We start from the raw sequence: 19,369 nt of genomic DNA, 5'->3' as shown, positions 1-19,369 counted from the left end.
ACTACTTGGATGAACAAGTGAAGATGATCAAGAAGCTTGGAGATCACATCACCAACCTGAAGAGACTGGGAGCCCCTGAGAATGGCCTGGGAGAGTACCTGTTTGACAGGCTCACCCTCAACTGACTGGGATTCGAATGGAAATGTCAGCTCTGCTGCATTGGAAAATAAACCATTTTTGTCTCTGGAAAAAAATATACAGTGTATATCATCGGAAAAAAAACCCAACCTGATTGGTTAAAAAAAGCCCCGGCGGGTGTGTGTGTGTAAATTGCTGTCAGCTGAGTGTGGGCTGTGTGTATAAAAGGTGTTACTTGGTGCCTGAAGGGATGCTTGAGTTGTTTGTTATGATGGGGGATTTTGGAGTGAGGGGTTTCTTCCCAGTGCTGGTGTTAGTTGGAGCTGTTTGTTGCTCTGATACGTGGCAACAGTTTCCATGGGGAATAGTCAAAGCCACCCCGAGGCCTCAGACACTCCCTCCTCCTGGGCCTCCCTTTGATTCCTATTTGCGTGTGTCTGAGGGTCAAGGTGTGTCTCCAGTGCAGAGTGTGAGGGTGCAGTGTGGAGAGGACAAGCTGCTGCTCAGGGTCCAGCTGGATTTATTTGGAACCAGGCACCTGGTTAAAGCTGCTGATCTGACCCTGGGGACAGCAGGTTGTCGGCCAACCAGGATCTACTCTCAGAACCACACTGTCCTCTTTGACTATGGGCTCCATGAGTGTGGCAGCAGATTGCAGGGAATGTGAATCCTCAAACTCTGCCTCTGAGCTGGGGCTGGAGGTTGTTCCCCACTCTTCACTCCAACACTTGGTCAGATCTCATTGATATTGAGGAGATAGCTGTCTCCTGCTTTCTAAAGGCCAAACTAGCTTTCTATTCAGGATTTGACTTTCACTGGTTTGAGTCTCTCCAACCCCATTGTTCTGGAAGCTTCTCTTTGCTTCCTCCCAGCTTTTCCTATTTTGAGGATTTTTCAGTTTGATTTCCCCCTCATTCAGATCAACTCAACTGAGGGTTGAGTTTCAGTCCAGTTGAATAGAAATGGGTTGAATCTGAATGAAATGGGAGTTGAGATGGATTGGACTAAAGAGGAACTCCACACTTCCCACTTTCCCAGTCATTGGAATAAAAGGCTCCCTGATTCCAAACTGTGCTATTTCCCTGCTCCTAATTCCTGAGAACTTGTAGCTCCTTTTCCTGTGAACTGAAGCTTTTATTGAATCCCTTCCCTGTTAATTCTGGTCTTGTACTAATGATCTCTCCTTGCAGCAAGGGCTGAGGTTGCATAGCAACACTGCTAACCAGATGAGGCCCTTCAGCCTGTTCCCCAGTCATTATGATCAGGACTGAGCTTCCCACAGCCTCCATGTTCCTGTCTTTACAACATGATTCCCTCAATGGCCAGAAAGAAATGCCTCTGTCCTGAATATCCTCAGTGAGTGACCATTCCTGGCTCTCTGGGGCTGGAGAGAATTCCACAGACAGACAGAGTTGTAGTGGAAGGGTCCTTTTCTAGCTGGAGGTCTGTCACCAGTGGTGTGCTGCAGGGCTCAGTACTGGGACCTCTTCTCTTTGTAATATATATAAATGACTTGGAAGGGGGTGTACGTGGTGTGATCAGCAAGTTTGCAGATGACCCCAATATGGCAGGATTGGTGGATAGTGAGGAGGAGTGTCAGGTGACACAGCAGGATATAGATAGGCTGGTATATTGGGCAGATAGATGGCAGATGGGATTCAATCCTGACAAATGAGGTGATGCATTTTGGAAGGAATAGTGTAGGGAGGAGTTACATGATAAAAGGTAGACCAATTCAGAGTATAGAAATGCAGAGGGACCTGGGAGTGCAAGTGCACAAGTCTCTGAAGGCGGTAAGCCAGGCGGAGAAGGTTGCGAAGGAAGCTTATGGAATGCTAGCCTTTGTAGAGCCGGGTATAGAGTATAAGCGCTGGTGTCTGATGCTACAGTTGTACAGAACGTTGGTTAGACTGCATTTGGAGTACTGTGTCCAGTTCTGGTCACCTTTCCACCAGAAGGACCTGGAGAGAGTGCAGAGGAGGTTTACCAGGATGCTGCCTGGTATGGAAGGACTGGTTATGAGGAAACATTGGGTAAACTGGGGCTCTTCTCCTTAGAAAGACGGAGATTAAGGGGGGATCTGATAGAGGTGTATAAAATAATGAAGGGTATAGATAGAGTCAACAGTGGCAGGCTTTTTCCTAGACTGGAGACAAATATCAGAAGGGGTCACGATCTAAGGGTGAGGGGGGGAGAAGTATAATTTGGATACTAGAGGGAGGTTCTTCACACAGGGTCATGGGGGTATGGAATGCGCTACAAAGTAAGGTGGTGGAGGCAGGCACGCTGGACTTGTTTAAGATCTACTTAAATAGGCACATGAGTGAAACAGGGATGGAGGGTTCTAAGGAGACGGTTTTAAAAAGGGTCAGAGCCTCGGGACGTTACTGGAAATGTAATACTACATGTTAATGTTTTGTCTCTTTTAATTCACAGGTGTCAGTCCACCTTGTTGTCAAACGAGGGGCATGCACACGGTGGGTCGTGCGTGGGCTGCTCTTGGATGTTTCGAGAGTGGCCTAGTACTTCGTGTCGATGTGTGTGCTTAAACCTGGACCAGCAGACGGGCACCACAACAGCTCAGTGGCTATCACTGCTAGCTGTGCAGACACATGGATTTGGGCCGGTGTCTGTGGGAGTTTGCACATTCTCCCTGTGGTTGTGTGGGATTCCTCCGGGTGCTCCGGTTTCCTCCCACACCCCAAAGATGTGCTGTTAGGCTGGTGTAACAAATTGTCCCTACACTATTCTCCCCTGAATCTGGTTACAATAGGGGTCCCATTCACATACGGGGCAGGGTAGGTGTAGGAAAATGCTTCAAGATGGCATTATGGGCTCGTTGGGCCAAAGGGCCTGTTTCCCGTGCCGGGCTGTTCTTTGTTCTTTGTTCTTCGATTCATTCGCTGCCAGATGGAGAAATTCCTGACCACGTTAATCCTAAATGACTGACCCCTGTCCTGAGATGACTCTCTCCTCTTCTCTTTCCCCCCTCCCCTGTAAGAAGTCTGACAACACCAGGTTTAAGTCCAACCAATTTATTTGTTAGTAAACTCAAGCTTTTGAGGTTTGCCCCTTCATCAGGTGAATGGAGAGTTCTGGCCTCAGACAGAGCATATAAAGCACAGACAGTTTACAGATTACTGATTAGAATGTGAATCTTTACAACTAACCTGCTGTTCAAGTCTTAAAGAGGCCGACAATGTGAGTGGAAAGAGCATTAAGCCCAGGTTAAAGAGATGTGCAATGTCTCCAGACAGGACAGTGAGGTTATGCAAACCCAGGCAAGTCATGGGGGTGAGATAGTGCGGCATGAACCCAAGATCCCAGTTGAGGCTGTCCTCGAGTGCGGAACTTGGCTATCAGTCTCTGCTCAGCGACTCTGCGCTGTTGTGTTATGAAGGCTGCTTTGGAGAACGCTTAACCAAAGGTCAGAGGCCAAATGCCCGTGTCCGCTGAAGTGTTTGCCAAAAGGAAGGGAACAGTCTTGCCTGGTGATTGTTGAGCGATGTTCATTCATCCGTTGTCGTAGTGTCTGCATGATCTCCCCAATGTACCATGCTTCAGGACATCCTTTCCTACAGTGTATCAGATAGACAATGTTGGCTGAGTTGCAAGAGTATTTCCCGTGTACCTGGTGGATGGTATTCTCACGTGATGTCATCCATGTCGATGATCCGGCATGTCTTGCAGAGGTTGCTGTGGCAGGGTTGTGTGGGGTTGTGGTCACTGTTCTCCTGAAGGCTGGGTAGTTTGCTGCAAACAATAGCCTGTTTGTAACCTGGTGTTGTCAAACTTCTTACTGTGTTTACCCCAGTCCAATGCTGGCATCTCCATCATGATGACTCCCCCACAACAGACTCTTGCCAGCCTGGGGAGGAGGGGGGCACAGCCTCTTCACACTGACCCTGTCAATCCCCCCCCCCGAAGAATTGTTCTAATGGGATGAGTTCATTGTTAACCCCAGTGTAGAACATTCTCATTTCACATCAGTTCTTCATTCCTTAATCTGCTGTCTTTCAGATGAGTGGAGATTTCCTGATCTACAGCACCCACCTGAGCCACAGCCCAGAGTATCATGGATCTGTTATTGTGAGAACCAATGGAGCTGTCGTTCCCATTGAGTGTCGTTATTTGAGGTGAGAATCTTTCCTCGATGGTCAATAAGATCTCCAGCTGCTAGTGACCTCTGACCTTGTCCTAAAATGGCTCCACTGTCTTTCCAGGAAGGGCAATGTGAGCAGTGACCCCATCAAACCCACCTGGATCCCATTCAGCTCCACCAGGTCTGGAGAAGGGCATCTGTCATTCTCACTGCGCCTGATGAATGGTATGTGATGGGTGGATAGTGAGTGATTTCCTGTCCTCACTCACTGGGAGTTATACCCACTGTCTCCAACTCTTGTCCTTCAGGTGACTGGCTTACAGAGCGCACTTCAACTGTCTACTACCTGGGTGAGCTCATTCACGTTGAGGCCTCTGTTTCAATGAGCAACCACATGGCCCTGAAGCTCTACATTGACCGCTGTGTAGCTACATTGAGGCCAGGCCAGGACTCCAGGCCCAGTTACAGCATCATTGACTCCAATGGGTAAGGAGCTCTCTGCTTTCTCCAGCTCCTCCCATCTCAATGGCTTCTCTGGATTCACTTCATGTCTCTTTTCCCATCTTTCTTCAGTTGCCTCCTGGACAGCAAAGCTGAGGATTCCTTTTCAACCTTTGTGTTGCCAGGAGAGGAGCGGGAGCCGGACAAGCTCCGCTTTGACCTGGATGCCTTCCGTTTCTTTGGGGATGAGCGTTCCTTGGTAAGTGGAAGCTGATCATTGGGCTCTCCATGTTGGGAGGGAGTCACTCAATAAGCACTTGTGTTGAATGTGTCCCTCAGATTTTCATCACCTGTCACCTGAGAGTTGTTCCAGTGGATCGGAGAGATTCCAGGAACAAAGCTTGTACTTGGCAGAAGATGCAGAATGTGTGAGTTCCCCCTCTCTCCCTCAGGAATGTGTTTGTGTGGAGAAATGATGCACAACCTGGTTGACTGATTTCTCTTGTTTAGCTGGACCCCATTGGAGGAATCGAGCTTTGACATTTGTGCCTGTTGCCATGTGGGGAACTGTGGGACCACAAGGGATTTGGGATTTGGATCCAGAGGAAGGAGAGATCTTGGAGCTGAAGCTGGTAGGACATTGATCCTCTAGATGTGGGAGCTCCCCCCTTTCCCCTCTCTAACTGGAATGGTTGATATTGCAGAGAGTGAAGCTGGATTGAAGTGGGAGGCTGAGGCCTCACTTGGACCCCTGCTCATTCTGGATACTGATGGGACCAAGCTGGCAACAGCCTCCCTGAATGAGGCTGAGGGAAGGATGGAGGAGAGGTCTCCAGGGGGTGAGTTGGCTGTCTGCTGGTTTCCATTTCCCCCTCAGTGTTAGCTTCACTAACCATTGGTTTCTCATTGCTTTGTAGGTGTGGAGTCTGAGGTGGTCCTGATTGTGAGCCTGACTGTGACAGCTGTCTCTCTGATCTCTGCTTCATTGATCACCTTGTTCCTGTACAGGAAACACAAACAAACTCTGTTCAACCAGTCATCAAATGATCAATAAAGCACTGACTCCTTGTTTCTAGTGTCTGGGAGCTGATTGGTCAATGCATCCTCCATCTTAGTTCAATGGCTCCATGGGACTGATGGCTGGGCTGAGCCAATCCCAGCACAGAACTGGGCCTGCTGAGTGATTGGTTTACTGAGGGATGAGAGAGAAACACTAACTCTCTGGATTTGATGGGCTGCTGCTGGTTTTCTGTCTGTTTCAGAGCCCAGTGTAGGGGAGGGGGTGTGATCAGGTCTGGGGGTGTCCATCTGGAGCTGAGGGTGCTTCATCTCTCCCCTGGTGATCACACCCTGGAGAGGGGCAGATCACTAAACCAGTTGTCCTCCCTGGCTGCTGAACTCTGTTCACTCAGGGATGCAGAGATGAGGAATTGACCTGGGAGGATGTTCTGCTGATCAAGCTGGCTGAGTCCTATTGGGTAGAACTGCTGGACTGTCTGTGACATGAGGGAGAAAGCTACCTCTCCACATCCTCCCCAATCTCCCTGCCACAGATGCATCTGCCCATTACAGCTTTGGTTCAAGTGTCCATCCACAATCCCTTCACATGGCCCATTGCTGGCTGACATTAGCACTCTGCTAAATTGAGATGATTACAAATCTAGCAATTGTTCTGGTGTGGGAGCACTATCTGCATGGCACACAGTGGAAGCAGCCTGCAGGATGACACTAAGCAATCTCCCAAATCAATGGATCAGGTAAACACCCTGCATTCTGACGATGAAATCAGTCAGATATAAAGCACAAACAGGCCCTTCAGCTCAACTTGCAAATGGGACTAGTTCAGTTCAGGAAACCTGATAGTATCCATAGATTAGTGTTTGTCCCATATCCCTCTAAACCTTCCCCATCCATATACCTGTCACCTGCCTTTGAAATGTTGTAATTGTCCCCATCTCCTCTGGCAGCTTGTTCTATATACACACCACCCTCTGGAAAAGGTTGCTCCTACCCTGGAGAAAAGACCTTGACTATATATCTTATTTCTGCCCCTTGTGATTTTATAAACCTTTAAGGTTCCCCCTAATTCTCCTAGGCCCCCATGTGTCTTTTTCACTCGGCTCTCACGGTCCTACCATGAAGTCAGCAAGGAGAGTCAGCAACACTGGTGCCTACCAAAGGCTTCTCCTTAACCCCTTACTATACTCAGGCAGCATGGTGGCAGTGATCTCAATTCCATTCAGTCTCAGTTGACAGTCTGTGTGGAGTTTGCGCATTCTCCTACAGGCCAAAGGTGTACACAACTCTGGTGCGGCCGCACTTGGAGTACTGTGTGCAGTTCTGGTCCCCACATTACAGGAAGGATGTGGAGGCTTTGGAGAGGGTGCAGAGGAGGTTTACCAGGATGTTGCCTGGTATGCAGGGGAGGTCCTATGAGGAGAGACTGAGGGATTTGGGGTTGTTTTCACTGGAAAGAAGGCGGCTAAGAGGGGATCTTATAGAAACATATAAGATGATTAGAGGTTTAGATAGGGTGGATGGTGATAGCCTGTTTCCTCGGATGGAGAAATCTAGCACGAGGGGGCATGGCTTTAAATTAAGGGGGGGTAGTTATAGGACGGATGTCAGGGGTAGGTTCTTTACCCAGAGGGTGGTGAGGGACTGGAATGCCCTGCCTGCTGCAGTTGTAAATGCGCCTAGTTTGGGGGCGTTTAAGAGATTGGTGGATAGGTTTATGGACGAAAAGGGATTGGTTTAGATTAGTGGGTCAATGTTTTTTTTTAAAAATAAGACTGCTCGGCGCAACATTGTGGGCCGAAGGGCCTGTTCCGCGCTGTAATGTTCTATGTTCTATGTTCTATGATTTGGGTTGGCTGGCCACACTGAATTGCCTCTTAGCCCCTGACCCTAACGGGAAATATGCAAGGTTTTGTGGTTCGGGCCTGAGTGGGATTGTCAGTGCAAGCTTGATGGGCTGAATGTGAGGTAATGCATTTTGGAAGGTCGAAAACAGGTAAGAAATATACAGTAAATGGCAGAAGCCTTCAGAGTATTGATAGACAAAGGGATCTGGGTGTTTAGGTAGACAGGTCACTGAAAGTGGCAATGCAGGTGAAGAAGGTAGTCAAGAAGGCATTCGGCATGCTTGCCTTCATCGGCTGGGGCACTGAGTTTAAAAATTGGCAAGTCATGTTGCAGCTTTATAGAACCTTAGTTTGGCTGAACTTGGAATATAGTGTTGAATTCTGGTCGCCAGACTAACAGAAGGATGTGGAGGCTTTGGAGGGTATATAGGATTTTGCCTGGTATAGAAGGCATTCGCTGTGAGGGGAAGTTGGATAAACTTGGTTTGTTCTCTCTAGAATGATAGAGGATGATGGGAGACCTGATAGAAGTCGACAAGATTGAGGCATGGTCAGAGTGGATAGTCAAAGCTTTTTCCCAGGATGGAAGGGTCAGTCATGAGGGGACACAGGGTTAAGGGGCAAGTTTTAAAGGAGATGTACGAGGCAGAATTGATCCCTGTGATACTCCACTGGTTATATCTTTCCACTGTGAAAAGGACCCATTTCTTCCAACTCTGTTTTCTATCTGACAGCCAGTTTTCAATCCATGCTCACACGCTCTCTTCAATCACTTGGTCTTTTACTTTTGTGCACCAGTATCTTATGTGGCACCTTGCTGAATGCCTTTTGGAAATCTAAATACACTACATCTGCAGGTTCCCCTTGATCTATTCTCCCTGTTACATCCTCAAAGAATTTCAGCAAATTTGTCAAGCATGATATACCTTTCATAAAAGCATGTTGACTAAGTTTGCTTCTATTTATGTTTGCTAAATGATCAGCTCTTTCCTCTTTGATTATTGACTCCAGCATCTTGCCTGTGATAGATGTTCAATAACTGGCCTCGAGCTCCCTGCCTTCTGTCTTTCTCCCTTTTTTGAACAAGGCAGTCACGGTTGTGATTTCCAATTTTCTGGTGCCTTCCAGAATTTAGCAAGTGATGCAAATTTTTAACCAATGGGCCCACTATTCCTGCAGCTGCTTCCATTAAACCCCTAGCATGCAGTTCATTGGGTCATAAGAACATGAGAAATAGGAGCAGGAGTCGGCCATCTAGCCCTTCGAGCCTGCCCCGCCATTCAATAAGATCATGGCTGATCTGAAGTGGATCAGTTCCACTTTCCCACTTTCTCCCCATAACCCTTAATTCCCCTGTCCATCAAAAACCTATCTACCCGTGACTTAAATATATTTAGCGAGGTAGCCTCCACCACTTCAACGGGCAGAGAATGCCAGAGATTCGCCACCCTTTGGGTGAAGAAGTTCCTCCTCAACTCTGATCTAAACTGCCCCCCATCTTATTTTTAAGGTTGTGACCCCTAGTCCTGCTGTCCTTTCTAAGCAGGAAGAATCTGTCTACCTCTACCCTATCCATCCTCTTCATTTTCTTATACGTCTCTATAAGATCCCCCCTCGTCCTTCTAAACTCCAACAAGTACAGACCCAGTCTATTTAGTCTCTCTTCATAGTCCAACCCCCTCATCTCCGGTATCAGCCTCGTGAACCTCCTCTGCACTCCTTCCAAGGCCAATATATCCTTCTGCAAGTGCGGTGACCAAAACTGCACACAGTCCTCCAGCTGCAGCCTCACCAGTACCCTGTACAGTTGCAGCAAGACCTCCCTGCTTTTATATTCTATCCCCCTCGCTATAAAGGCCAGCATTCCATTCGCTGCCTTCATCACCTGCAGACTGGGTTTGTGATTCGTGCGCAAGGACCCCCAGGTCCCTCTGCACTGTAGTATGCTGCAGCTTTTCGCCCTTTTAATAATAATCCCTCTGACTATTATTTCTGCCAAAGTGGAGAACCTCACACTTGCTAACATTATACTCCATCTGCCAGGTCCTCGCCCACTCACTCAGCCTATCCAGATCCCTCTGCAGACTTTCCACACCCTCCACACAATTTGCTTTTCCACTCATCTTCGTGTCATCAGCAAATTTCTTCACCCTACACTCAACCCCCTCCTCCAGATCATCGATATAAATGGTAAATAGCTGAGGCCCCAGCACCGATCCCTGCGGCACTCCACGAGTCACCAATCGCCAACCAGAATAGCTCCCGTCGATACCAACTCTCTGCTTCCTATTAGACAGCCAATCCTCTATCCACGCTAACACCTTACCCCCAACTCCATGCAACCTAACCTTCTGTAGCAACTTTTTATGGGTCCTGGCAACTTGGCTGCCTTGAGACCCTTGGGTTTCTCTAATACTCTATCCCTTGCGATTGGGATTTTTGGAAGGATCTTCCTTGGTGAAGACTGATTTATTCAGCATATCGGCCATTTCATTGTTTGCTATTATCAATTCACCCGCCTTGTTCAGTTCAGGTCCCACATTTCCCTTAGCCTGGCCATCTCCTATTTCTGAATCAACTCGAACTGCTTCTCATGCTGCAAGGAAGTTTCCTCTTTTCTCTCTTCTAATGAGCTTTTTTGATTTTAGTTTTAAGTGTTCATCTTAATATTTCTTCAATGTTGAGGTTTCCACTCCTGCCACCCTTTCAGACACTGCACATTCCCACCATCCTATGGGTGATGAAGGTTTTGTCTAAATTCCCTGACCTTCATTGGAAAGGCTTGTGGAAGAGCAAATGTGCCACAAAGCTTTAGAACCCCCTTAGTTAACGATGTAATCCTGAGCTCAGCCTCTTCCTTTCTTTGGTCTCCATTAATTTGTTACTTTACTTGCTACTCACAGTAGAGGGAACACTGTTCCAGAACTTTCCAGCAGAGCATGGGGCAAGCAAGGATTCTTCTGAAGTTGGTTATACGGAAATCTTTGTTTTAACTGGTGCTTTGGATGGTGGTGGTTGCTACGTGGAAAATTATACATTTAAAAAGCATCCGGACAGAGAGAGAGAGAGAGACGTACATCACATAAATGGAGATTGACAGGATTTTAGATGGAGGAGCCATCTCTTGCTGATGTGACACTAAACATATCGATGTAAATGAGGAATAACAAGAGAGAATCATAGAATCCTACAGTGAGGAAGGAGGCCATTTAGCCCATCGAGCCTGCACCAACTACAATCCCTCACAGACCCTATCCCCATAACCCCATGCATTGACCCTCGTCGTCCCCCTGACACTAAGGGGCAATTTACCGCGGCCAATCCACCTAACCTGCACATCTTTGGGTTGTGGGAGGAAACCGGAGCACCCAGTGGAAACCCACGCAGACACAGGGAAAATGTGCCAACTCCATACAGACAGTGACCCAAGGCCTGAATTGAACCCGGGTCCCTGGCGCTCTGAGGCTGCAGGGCTAACCACTGTGCCACTGTGCTGACACTGATGTGGCCATTCAATCTCCCCACTTCCACACAACATAGAACATTACAGCACAGTACAGGCCCTTCGGCCCACGATGTTGCACCGACCTGTGAAACCAATCTAAAGCCCATCTAACCTACACTATTCCAATATCATCCATATGTTTATCCAATGACCATTTAAATGCCCCTAATGTTGGCGAGTCCACTACTATTGCAGGCAGGGCATTCCACTCCCTTATTACTCTCTGAGTAAAGAACCACCTCTGACATCTGTCCTATATCTATCACCCCTCCATTTAAAGCTATGACCCCTCATGCTGGCCATCTCCATCTGAGGAAAAAGACTCACACTGTCCACCCTATCTAATCCTCTGATTATCTTTTATGCCTCTATTAACCTTCTTCTCTCTAACAAAAATAGCCTCAAGTCAATCAGCCTTTCCTCATAAGACCTTCCCACCATACCAGGCAACATCCTTGTAAATCTGCTCTGCACTTTTTCCAATGCTTCCATATCCTTTCTATAATGTGACGACCTGAAGTGTGGGATACTCCAAGTGCGGCTGCACCAGAGTTTCGTACAGCTGCAACATGACTTCACGGCTCCGAAACTCAATCCCTCTACCAATAAATGCTAACACACCGTATGCCTTCTTAACAACCCTATCAACCTGGGTGCCAACTTTCAGGGATCTATGCACATGGACACCGAGATCTCTCTATTCATCCACACTGCCAAGTATCTTACCATTAGCCCAGTACTCTGTATTCCTGTTGCTCCTTCCAAAGTGAATCATTTCACAGTTTTCCGCAGTGATGAGAACGGTGATGAAAGCTGATGAGTAGTGTGTGCGCATTCACATGACCAAACATCCAAATAGTGGCCTGGCTTTAAGGAAATCTATTGGTCGTCTCATGCTTCAGAAATGAGCCAGACGCTCACAGAGAAGCTGCTCTCGCTTCCTGCCCATGACCCCTGACCCCGGCTTTCAGAATTTCCACGGCTAAGATCAGGATTATGGAAAAGAATTCCGCTTTCCTTCCCTGTCCCGCTTCTCAAATTGAGGAATTTGGGATTTTTCCCGAATGGTACCCACTGTTGGCAATGAATGCCGGGTGGTACGGTGGCACAATGTTTAGCACTGCTGCCTCACAATGACAGGGACACGGTTTTGATTCCAGCCTTGGTGACTGTGTAGAGTTTACGCGTTCTCCCTGTGTCTGTGTGGGTTTATACCGCGTGCTCTGGTTTCATCCCAGATTTGTGGGTAAGGTGCATTGGCCATGCTAAATTACCTCTCAGGGTCAGGGGGACAAGCATGGTAAGTACATGGGGTTACAGGTATAGGGTCTGGGTGTGATTGTTATAGGTGCAGGGTCAATGGGCTGAATGGCCTGCTTCTGCACTGCAGGGATTCTATGATTCTCTGAATCGATCTGAAATTCCTATCAACTTCCACATTGACAGACCCTCCCAATAATTGTCTGCTGATGTGGAACATAGAACACTACAGCACAAACAGGCCCTTCGGCCCACAAGTTGCACCTATCACATCCATACCTACCAGGCCACAGAACTATCTGTAACTCCCAATCTCATTAAATCCCATATACTCATTCAGAAGTCTTTTAAAAGACCCCAGCGAGTTCGCCTCCACCACCACCGATGGCAGCCAATTCCACTCACTCACCACCATCTGAGTGAAAAACTTACCCTGAACATCTCATCTGTACTTGCTCCCCAGCACCTTCAACCTGTGTCCTCTTATAGTGACCATTTCAGCCCTGGGAAATAGCCTCTGAGAATCCACCCTATCTATTCCTCTCAACATCTTATAAACCTCTATCAGGTCGCCTCTCAACCTTCGTCTCTCCAGGGAGAAGAGACCTCGCTCCCTCAACCTATCTTCATAAGGCATGCCTCCCAATCCAGGCAACATCCTTGTAAATCTCCTCTGCACCCTCTCAATAGCTTCCACATCCTTCCTATAGTGAGGCAACCAGAACTGCGCACAGTACTCCAAGTGGGGTCTGACAAGGGTCTTATAAAGTTGCAGCATTACCTCCCGACTCCTAAACTCAGTCCCTCGATTAATGAAGGCCAGTACACCATACGCCTTCTTGACCACATCCTCCACCTGCGAGGTTGATTTAAGAGTCCTATAGACACGGACCCCAAGATCCTTCTGCTCCTCAACACTGCTAAGACTCCTACCCTTGATATTGTATTCCTTCATCCCATTGGACCTGCCAAAATGGACGACTACACATTTATCTGCATTGAACTCCATCTGCCACTTCTCCGCCCAGTCTTGCATCCTATATATGTCCTGCTGCAACTTCTGACATCCCTCCAGACGATCCATAACATAACCAACCTTTGTGTCATCTGCGAACTTACTAACCCATCCCTCCACTTCCTCATCCAGGTCATTTATGAAAATGACAAACAGCAAGGGTCCGAGAACAGATCCCTGGGGCACTCCACTGGTGACCGACCTTCATGCAGGAAAAGACCCATCCACAACCACCCTCTGCCTTCTGCAGGCAAGCCAGTTCTGGATCCACAAGGCCAAAGGCCCTTGGATCCCATGCCCTCTCACCTTCTCAAGAAGTCTTGCATGGGGGACCTGATCAAATGCTTTGCTGAAGTCCATGTACACCACATCCACCGCTCTTCCTTCGTCAATGTGTTCAGTCACATTCTCAAAGAATTCAACTAGGCTCGCATGGCACGACCTGCCCTTGACAAAGCCATGCTGACTATTTCTGATCATTCTAAACTTCTCTACATGATCCTAAATCTTGTCCCTCAGAATCCTCTCCATCAACTTACCAACCACTGAGGTTAGACTCACCGCTCGGTAATTTCCCGGGCTATCCCTGTTCCCTTTCTTGAAAATAGGAACCACATCCACAATTCTCCAATCCTCCGGAACCTCTCCCGTCTCCATCGACGATGCAAAGATCATCGCCAGGGGCTCTGCAATCACTTCCCTCACCTCCCACAGTAACCTGGGATACATCCCATCCGGTCCCGGTGACTTATCTATCTTGATAGAATTTAAAAGTTCCAACACATCCTCTTTCTTAACATCCACACACTCAATCTTTTCAGTCTGCCGCAAACCTGTAGTACAACCTCCCAGATCACTTTCCACCGTGAATACCGAGGCAAAGTACTCATTAAGCACCTCTGCCATTTCTTCCGGTTCCACACAGACTTTTCCCCTTCACCTTTTATTGGTCCAATCCCTTCTCTTCTCATCCTTTTACTCCTCACATATTTGTAGAAGGCCTTGGGATTCTCCATAATGTTACCCACCAAGGCCTTCTCATGTCCCCTTCTGGCACTTATTTATTTATCGTTTATAATTATTTATTATATAATAATTATAATTTTAATTATTAATTATATCATAATTATTAGATTATAATGTTATAATTATTTATATATATAAATGATTTGGTGGAAAATGTAACTGGTTTGTTTGGTAAGTTTGCAGACAGCACAAAGGTTGGTGGATTTGCGGATCGCGATGAGGACCATCAGAGGATACAGCAGGATATCGATTAGTTGGAGACTTGGGTGGAGATGTGGCAGATGGAGTTTAATCTGGACAAATGTGAGGTAATGCATTTTGGAAGGTCTAATACAAATAGGAAATATACGGTAAATGGCAGAGTATTGATCGGGAAAGGGATCTGGGTGTACAGGTACACAGGTCACTGAAAGAGGCAATGCAGGTGGAGAAGGTAGTCAAGAAGGCATACGGCATGCTTGCCTTCATCGGCCGGGGCACTGAGTTTAAAAATTGGCAAGTCATGTTGCAGCTTTATAGAACCTTAGTGAGGCCGCACTTGGAATATAGAGTTCAATCCTGGTCACCACACTACCAGAAGGATGTGGGAGCTTTGGAGAGGGTGTAGAAAAGATTTACCAGGATGTTGTCTGGTATGGAGGGCATCAGTTATGAGAATATGGAAGTTGAAGGAAGTTTGTTTGTTCCCACAGGAATGACGGAGGTTCAGGGGTGACCTGATAGAAGTCGACACTGTCAGCCGACAAGGCCTGTGGAGGATCATGTCAATGTTCGGCTGCCTCCCCAGATTCATTTAGATGGAATGCCAGTTCCATGATGGTACGATGGCCAGAGCACTGGACGGCAGAGAAACTTTGAAGGCTTTCCCAGTCACCAATGGTGTCAAACACCCAGACTGTTCAGCATGATGTTTACTGCCATGCTGAATGATGTATTCCAGGACAGTGTTGCTAGAATCAGCCTCAAGTACAGAGTGGATGGGAAACTCTTCAACCTGAGGAGACTTCAAGCCATTAGCAAAGTGAAGGAGACTGTTCTGAGACACTTCCTCTTTGCCGATGACTGCGCCCTGTTTACTGGCTCAGAGCCAGAGATACAAGTCAGTATGGACAAATTTTCCACAGCTTGTGACAACTTTGGACTCACCATCAACATTAAAAAGACTGAAGTCATGCACCAGCCTGCTCCTCATGTACCGTACACAGAACCCATAATCACAATCAAAGGACAGAAACTACAGGCAGTGGACCAGTTCACTGATCTTAGCAGCACCCTCTCCCAAGCAGTGACTATTGATACAGAAGTTAACTGCAGAATAGCAAAGGCAAGTTCTGCTTTCGGTAGACTGCGCTCCACTGTATGGGAACGTCAAGGAATCAGCTCACAAACAAAACTGAAGGTCTACAGCACCGCGGTACTCACTACCCTCCTGTATGCCTGTGAAATGTAGACTGTCTATCGAAGGCATGCAAGACAGCTCAATCATTTCCACATGACTTGTCTTCACAGAATATTACACATTAGATGGCAAGACAAAGTACCAGACACTGAAGTTCTCTCTGGAGCAAGTCTACCATCAGTCCACACACGGCTGATGAGAGCACAGACCCGGTGGGCAGGTCATGTCATTGTTATCGGACAATAAATTTTCTGAAATTGGGTACACAATATGGAAGCAGAGTAAAGTTGCACACAGAGACTCCCCACTAAAGGTTACAAGGGAACAGACACAGACTCGCAGACAAGGACATGCTTTTAGAATGCAAATGAGGGCTCACACACAAAGGGAACCGGACAGGATGGCACCTACAGGATCGAAATTAAAAAGTACACCCCCATCCAACCAAATCAGCACCTCTGCTCTAATCAAGCAACCCTCTATGGAGAAACCTAAGGATTAGCATAACTAAGGAAGCATCTCTGGCCCCACAAACTTCCTGAGATCAGTCAAACACCCATTGTTCAAACTCATAAGAATAAGAACATAAGAACATAAGAACATAAGAAATAGGAGCAGGAGTAGGCCATCTAGCCCTTCGAGCCTGCCCCGCCATTCAATAAGATCATGGCTGATCTGTCGTGTCTCAGTTCCACATTCCCGCCCTCTCCCCATAACCCTTAATCCCCTCGCTTACCAAAAACCCATCAACCTGCGTCTTAAATATATTTAGCGAGGTAGCCTCCACCACTTCAACGGGCAGAGAATTCCAGAGATTCACCACCCTTTGAGTGAAGAAGTTCCTCCTCAACTCCGTTCTAAACCGCCCCCCCCTTAATCTTGAGGCTGTGTCCCCTAGTCCTACTATCCTTTCTGAGCGGGAAGAGTCTCTCCACCTCTATCCTATCCACCCCATTCATTATCTTATACGTCTCAATGAGATCTCCCCTCACTCTTCTAAACTCTAACAAATATAAGCCTAGTTTATTCAGCCTCTCCTCATAGCTCAACCCATTGTTCAAACCGTGGAGATTCTAGACCATTAACAAACCCATCAGACAGAAACCATTAACACACACTTAAAAACACCGTTACAATACTTGAAGACATCGAAACAGGATGGTCAGAGTCGAATACTGGAAACAAAACATTAGAATTTGAATTGTACAATGTATTGAAGTTCAGGTATAACTGTAACCCATTGCGGCGGGTCTTTAGAGTGCTTTCGGGACAGTTCGGTCTGTCTGTCCTGACTGCACCTCCGTCGACGTTAAAATAAAGCTGTCCCGCTGTTGAACCTGACCCTGAGTCCGGAGTGATCGTGTCCGCCCACTCGCGCTAACATCATCCATTTGCTGGACGAGCGCACATCCAAGCAGCTCCTTTTTGGGGAACTCTCTGCTGGAAGACACTCACATGGAGGGCAGAGGAAACATTACAAAAACACACTAAAGTCCTCCCTGAAGTCGCTTGACATAAACACGACCACCTGAGAAAGACTGGCACAAAACCGCCCTACCTGCTGCTGCCTCACCCACAAAGGCTGTCAAGCTTATGAAGCAAGGTGCAGTGCTGAAGCACAACTTAAACACCAGTTGCACAAATCCAGAGCCACCAGCGCAACAACTACAGTGCCCACACAAATCTGCCCAATATGTGCCAGGACATTCCGTACCCGAATTGGCCCTGATCAGTCATCTTCGGACACACCGCAACCAGCCTCAAAATGACTCATGGTGTCGAGGTCCTGATGGATGAACAACAAGATTGTGAGGCATGGACAAGGTGGACAGTAAGAAGCTTTTTCCCTGGGTGCAAGAGTCACTTACGAGGAAGCAGAGGTTTAAGGTGCCAGGGGCAAGGTTTAAAGGAGATATACGAGGCAGATTTTTGACACAGATGGTGGTGGATGCCTGGAACCCATTGCTGGGGGAAGGAATGGAAGCAGATACAACAGTGAGTTTTAAGGGGCGTCTTGAGAAATCCATGAATAGAATGGGAACAGAGGATATGATCTGCGGAAGGGGAGAGGGTTTGAGTTCAGTCGGGCAGCATGGTCAGTACAGGCTTGGAGGGCCAAAGGGCTGTTCCTGCCCTGTAAATTCTTTGTTCTTTGGTTGTTGTTATTTGTTGAACGCTTTCCCTTTCTGTCCGTCCAGTGTCTGCTTAGCTGCATTTTTGAAAATCTCAGAGGGTTAGAATTGAAATATTGAAAACATTGCGTTTGTTTATTCATTGTCAGTAATTTTAATCCCCAGAGAAACTCCTCTCTGTGGATTCCACTCCCACATAAATGTGAGGCTTCTTTCAATGTCCTTCCACAATGCCTCAGTAACCTCGAGTGCTGACTGGTTCACTCTCTGCTGCCAAAGTCCAAACATGCTTCGGGAATTCTCAATAACCTTCCGTGTGCTATACACACTCTGGGAAGTGCAGAAGATATATTATCCCATCATCGCTGCTCTTGGCGTTCCCTGTAAGTGTTGCTGTTAACTCCATGCATCATGTTTAACTGTGGCATTTCTCCTCTGTACCTCCGGATTCCTTTCACTCTCTCAGCTCATTGATGGTCCTGGTAAGTAACATATGCTGAATTAGTGCTGTTGATGGTGAAGAAACATGAAGTATGAACTTATTGGAAAAGTTCCCGCTGGGCCACATTTTAATCCAGATGCTCACAGACTCAGCTGACATTAGATAAACTCTCAATAAAATAACGAATGCTCTGTAAAAGTAATAATCATTGATCACTTAATCTCCTACAGTAATGTACGCTCTTCCATATAAGTGGTATTTATGGGAAACATGTTGGATTGATAGAGATTTTGTGAGCTAAATCGCAATTTGCCATGTTCAGGGTGTTCTATGTATCTGTCTCTATGTGTCACACTGGAACATATCTGCCTAATTCTGTTTGTTACACGATCATCTTCTCACTTTGCCAGATGTTTCATTCTTTTACTGAATTGGCGTGGGCATCTGTGTGTTCAGCATTTATTGCCCAATCGTTCTTGCTCTTGGGACAGTGCAGATGAAGCAGCTTTTTCTCTGCTGCTATATTTTGTGATATCGGAACGCCAGCAATTCCAGACTCCACGGACTTTTACTCGGAAACCATGAAGGAACAGCAGTATATTCCCAAGTCAGGACACGGAATAAAATTCTGATGCTTGCTGTACCAGGACATAGCAAGCTTTGATAGTTTAACACATCATTTGGACACAATGCCTGATGTAAAACTGCATGTTGCTATTTGCTCAGTTATGTTTTCAAGACTTTATTTGCATTTCCAAGTCTTTATTCTGCACACATTTTCAGATGTAGAGCAGCAATGTGACAGAGTTGTGATAAATATGCAGACAAAGAGTTGAACATCAAATCCCTGCCGTGCAGAAGGAGACCACTGAATTTGCACGGATTTGCCGACACAGCATCTTACCCGGCCCCCTCCCTCTCCCCTTCACAACACTTAAGAAGCATTCAGAGGAACACTGCAAACACCATTGCATCCAACACAATGCAGGAAGTGCTGGGAAATGGAACTGGGCTTGTGCGTGCATCATCACACGGGGCACCGCATCTAGAAGTAGCACGTTTCACCTCCACGTTTCTGAGTTAGTCTGAAAGTGTAGCAAAATAC

Source organism: Carcharhinus amblyrhynchos, chromosome 33 (assembly GCF_965287045.1).
Source record: "Carcharhinus amblyrhynchos chromosome 33, sCarAmb.v2.hapA, whole genome shotgun sequence".
Lineage (NCBI taxonomy): Eukaryota > Metazoa > Chordata > Chondrichthyes > Carcharhiniformes > Carcharhinidae > Carcharhinus > Carcharhinus amblyrhynchos.
The sequence above is the reverse complement of the archived record's forward strand: the minus strand, read 5'-3'. Positions refer to the sequence as shown.